Here is a 6,000-nt window from a genome sequence, read left to right as displayed (position 1 = left end):
TTGAGATAAAATCTCAATATTCCTATTTGAAACTTTTATAATGACAAAATTGTATGGACCAATAAAATTAATGGTGACAAAAGGCCTTTGACCCTTAAAAATACAAGTTGCAAGTACCTATTTGTCAAAGGGTGCCTTGCCACTATATAGTGTTTTTATTATAAAATCACACATAAATTTACACCAAATCTTTAAAAAAAATTATAGAATAAATTCACCCTTACTTTGCTTGATGATTGACTTCTTAAAATGAACCATAATTATACTTACACACTTCTTACTGTGACCCATTACTATACTTAAAGAAGAAATAAATGCTAATCAAAACATATCTACACTAAATCTAAATTTAGCAATAAATGCTTGATGATGTGATTGACTTATCTAAATTTATTAAAAATAATAACATTTATAAAAAAATACATAGAATTACTTCCATTGTTATATCCCATGATGATTGACCAAGAGAAGATTATACTAAACCAAGAAACCACTCCTTACAATGTCTTGCCTTAGGCAAGACCACAAACAGGAGTAGCATCATAGCACGATCAAAAAAACGTGGCTATAATAAAAGATCACATTCTTAAAAGAACTTGTATTACGAGTTCTAAACTTGATGTGCATTTTTTTTAAACTCTTGGTTGTCCAAGGAAAAAAAATTTATAACAAAATGGTGATAAACCTTATTTTTTAGTCTTGTCTAATCCAACTTTTAGTTGTCCACTAGGAGTGTGAAAATTTATTCATTACAAAAATTATGACAAACTAGGACCAAAAAAGAGGATTTATCACTATTTCATTATAAACATTGGGATCTAATGTGGTGGAATAAATTGTTGGATATCAATGCTCCACCTTCATATTGTATTATCGAGGCACTGGCTAGCTCATGTTGTTTGTACGTCCCCCATGAGGAGTAGTAGCATGGGTGTTCGACATCCCCATATTTGCATGAGAAGGTGGTCTAGAGGCATGATGGTTTAGAGGTAACTTGGATTAGATTTAGCACACTACCAAATAGGCTACAGGCTACCACTAGACCGTTATATCTAATAATAGCCCACACATGGAGTAGGTAGACTTTGCTCTTGGACACTATATCCTAACGTTTTGTGGGGCTTGAATGGGGCCTAAGATGAGCCCAAACGGCCGTGGGAGGTGGGGTACCTACTTTAGAATTTCAAATACATCATTATGGGCCGAGTCTACACTATGGACGGTGGCACCGACTATGACTATGGACCTACACGGTTATGTCCCCATGTATATAGGCCTATATAGATATGGGGCCTCCACACACCCCATCAATCATCATTGTGAGTTTATTCCCTAGCTTCTACTAGCATAAAGTCTCCACCTTAGCAGTTCTAGGTTAGCCATCAAAGCTCCCTTCATAGGACCACACACATGTGGGGCTTCACCATCTATTGTACCACTTTAGTTATATACAATATTCTTTGTTATTGTGCAATTTGAGTTTTTAAAGTTTGTGTTATGAAAGATCCTCCTTCTTGTCATTGTTCTCTTGTATACACCACATGGTATCAAAGCTCCAGCTTAGTACAAAACTTCTTTGCTAATTGCATGTCTAGTAGTTCCTATGAAATATCCTACTCCTTGTGAGTGTGCTCTTGTATACACCGCACCTTATATCCTCTTACATGGTATTAAAGCTTTGTCTCGGTAAAAAACTTCTTTGATAATTGCTTATCTAGTATAGTCCCTATGAAAGATCCTACTTCTTGTGAGTGTTCTCTTGTATAAACTACATGTTGTATCCTCTTACATGATGGTATTAGAGCTCTAGCTTGATATAAAACTTCTTTGCTAATTGTTTTCTTAGAGAAATGGCATCTTGTGCACAAGGCTCTGTCCACCACCATTCGGTGCTGATGGAAAGATTAATGACACCAACTATCCTCTCTAGATACTCAAACTTAAGGCTATTCTTTCTTCCAATGAGATCTAGGACACTGTCGTCGGTGTTGATGTTCACCCAATGTCCACCAACGTGCAGATGGCAACCCTATACCACCTGTGCTGCTGACCTTGTCCAAGCTTGGAGATAAATAGATTCAGATGCTCTCTGCACCATCATCACTAGCATAGAAGATAACATGCTGACCATGGTTCAACATGCTTCCACATTTGTAGAAGCATGGGCTTTATTGTAAAGCTATTATGAGACCATAAATCCCCCAAGGATTAAGAAGCTTGAAAACCAACTTCAACAAGAGAAGCTAAATGAAGATGACACAGCAAAGGTGTTTCTCAATAGAATCAAAGATCTTCATGATCATATGGCTACTATAGCCATATTTGGTAGTGATATATGCGAATACACTAGGACCAGCTGGGGTACTTTTTTCCTCTTTAGGAGTTTTTTTCCCCCATGCTAGTATACACCCATCTTGGGGTATACTTATCATCTTTGTATAGCACACATTCATTACTGATCTATCATCTCATTATGTTCTCCCTTGAGATTCTCATGTGTGTGTGTGTGTGTGTGTGTGTGTTCCAGCAACTCTATTTCTAACATTTAGTATCATAGCATATGCTCCTCGCCCCTGTGTGCTGCTACCTACCCTTCACCCCAAGTCACTTATCTTCTTGAACCGAATCAAGGAGCCCTTTTGGGAGAAGAAAAAGGACCGTGAAGTGCGTGTAGTACTTTGTGCTGCATTTTTCGGTTAGATTTTTGTTTTGGGAGCCGTTCACGCATTTTTTGGTTTTCTTTAAATATTTTGGGGACTCGATTTGCACTGTTCTTCATCGGATTATGTAGTACTTTTGGTGGATATACTACAAACAGGTGTGTAAATACATGAGAAAGCATCAACAGACACTCATCACATCGGATTTGTCTACGAGCTTCACTTCAACGACATCGAGCTCTGTATCTTATGACCCGAGTAGAACTTTTACTCACTACACTTTGCATTTCTTTCATACACCTTGCAGGTCTCCATTGTTAATGGCCTTATTAGTAGCCACCTTAGTTACATCAAAGGAGCACACAACACTTTGCAGGTTGCGTAATTAATTGCTTGGGTATTATCAAAAATGGCAACACAGTGATGTATTTCGAATGTTATGCACTGAGGATAAGCTTGACGAGACCAACTACTCGTTATGATCCTACATGATGCAGCATGTATTGGTAGCCAAAGGGCTATGGAATGTTATGGTCGATACTGAGAAATGTTCTGGTTCCTCTGATGAACATGATGTAGAAGGCACATCTATAGACACGGACCTAGTTTCACATGGTGCATTACCACAACATACCATACCTCTTACGCAGGAGCAAACAAAGTGAGATGGAAGAGGTGCACAAGCACATGCATTTCTTGCTTTGTTAGTCAAGAGAAGTATCATTCCTCACATTCGATCATACAAGACTGCTAAACATGCTTGGGATGCACTTGTGACATTGTACCAAGTACGTAATAAAGAACGTGTTGCTTATATATGCAAGAAATTAGAGTCAAAGCATATGGATGAGGGAGACTCCATGGATAGTTTCCTTAAAAAAAAGCAAGGATTTTAAGGACTATTTGGCTAGTGTTAATGAAGTATATCCTGACAGTTCATTGGTGCTGCCTACTATCTTGAATGTGTTGCCAGACTCGTATCAAGGTTTTGCTTCTACTATCAAACTCATGATGAAAGGCAATCCAAATGCCTTGAAGTTTGAGGAGTTGGTTTATGTGCTCTTGAAAGAAGAGCAATCCAAGCAAAACAAATCTATCATGCATATAGGAGATCAGGCCTTTACTACTAAAAATCAACAAAGAGGAAAAGTTAAATCCTTTCCTCAAGGTAGTTACAAGACGAAATCAAAGTCATTGGGAAAGCCTACAAATAAGGAAGGTGACAAGCCAAAGAAAAAGGAAAAATGAAACTATTGCAGGAAACCTAGTCACTACATTAATGAGTGTAGATGACTCTGTCGGTCCTTGCTATGTAGGGAACTCGAGGACTATCGACACAAACACTAGGGTAAGGGAAAAGGGAGCGTGGATCCTCTCAGGGAAGTATACCCGCCAAGGATGAGTTGACCTCACTGGATAGACATGCAAGACCTATACTCTACACTGTCTACCGTGCTCTCCGACCACCACCTAGAACCACAGTATCCCTAACTACAGGCTCTCACTTGCACCACACCCACCACTGACCACTCACTCACCTCGCTCACACAGAGAAATAGACAAAACACCACAAGAGCACAACACTGTATACCAAACTGTAGACAAGAATGATACAAGAGAGACAGTGGTCCATCATAGAGAATGTCATACACCAGCAAATGTGCTCTCTTTGAATGTGCTAGAGTGAAGGTGATACAAGAGAAAGTCTTCGACTGCCAGAATGTGCTACAATAAACGTCCTACCAGAGAGAGTATGTCCTCCACTGCTAAGAGAGTGCTCCCCTTATCTCCTCCTTGGGTGTCCTCCTTCTCGAAGTCCCCACCCTCATCATGTAGTGTAGAGGGAAGATTTTCCGTCGGGAAAAGGGAGATGGTGCTCAAAGGATCTCGAAGCTGATCTCGCCTTGCCTTGGAAAAGGGAGAGAGGTGTTGCATCCATGAGTGCCATCGGAGTTAGATATGCACATCGAAGATGTCGGAGGGCACCAAAGGTGACAACGATCGGACTCGTCCGGAGGACACAAGGCACCGCGGTGGTGAGACGACGGTCGAAGCCGTCAAAGGGCATTGACGACGATGACGGTAGTTGGAGCCGTCGAAGGACACCATCGTGGTGACAGCAATCGGAGCGGTTGGAAATGTCGGAGGTGATGGTGGGAAGCTCTTGGTGGAGTGTGGAGGACCTGGCTTCCCGTCGTCCATAGGTCACCCACCACTACTACTCAATTCACCGTCCCGATGAATGGCACAGAAAAAACATAGGTGGTTCTCTAGCAAGCTAGACTCCATGAAAAACATCCAATAGGCAGGCTCCCAGGCATACCTCATACAATGATCATTCCCAACAGGCAAACCTTCTGGAGAGATACACAAATTAAAAAATGATTCAACTAGGCTCTTGGGCAACTTCATCCACAGCAAGCGAGCTGTGGAAAAAATGATCAAACTGACAGCTCCTGGATACTTCATCCAGCAAGCTATTTCTGAGAGCTCCTAGGCACTTCATCCAGCAAGCTATTTCTGAGAGCTCCTAGGCACTTCATCCAGTAAGCCATTGCTACATGTCTTACCATTGTCGTCCCCCGGCAGGCAAAGCATTCGACAGGAAGGTTAACACCAACAAAAGCACAAAACCAATCTAAACAATAATCACTGGCCACTTCGTCCGAGCAAAAAAGCCGGCACGAAGTCCAAGCATACAAAGATACAAATGAAACCTGGCTATGACCAATACATAAAAGATCTGCTTCTCATTAATAGAAAAAGATCCGCTTCTCCCAAGCATCATTAGCATGTGTGAAGGCAGCCTCCAACAAAACTTTTTCTTTAGAGTCAAGACTGCTCATAAACTATCATGGAGATGGCCATACCAAGGGCTTAACAGCCAAAGGGTTGAGAAGAGTTGCACATGATGTGTGATGGTACTTCATAGCGATGAAAAAAGGAGTGTGCCCTTGAGAGGTTCTTGGCAACCTATCTGCACCCCATGATAGAAGCTTTGCTACACATTCAGTTGACCCACCTCGCTCTGCAAAATGCAAAGGTGTGCTCCCAAATCTGAGGCTGCTTCAAGCTTATCCAAAAGAAGTGGAGGTGCCCAGTGTAGTGCCTACAAGTCTTTCCACAGGATGCATCGAAACCTGAGGAAATTAGCTCCCCCTTCTACCACAGCTCAATGCAAGTTACTGTCATGCTTGCAACAAGCAAACATCAAGGGTGTCTGGTCATGATGAATCAAGGCCTCCATCATAGCCCCATTCTCCCAAAGTAGCAAGAGGACATCAGGTTGGCCATGGGAAGCTGTGTAATGAAGCAGAGAAAGGGCACTGTGGTGGTAAAG

Source organism: Cibotium barometz, chromosome 4, assembly GCF_041138505.1.
Source record: "Cibotium barometz isolate CiBa-2024 chromosome 4, ASM4113850v1, whole genome shotgun sequence".
Classification (NCBI taxonomy): domain Eukaryota; kingdom Viridiplantae; phylum Streptophyta; class Polypodiopsida; order Cyatheales; family Cibotiaceae; genus Cibotium; species Cibotium barometz.
This window is presented reverse-complemented; position numbering follows the sequence as displayed.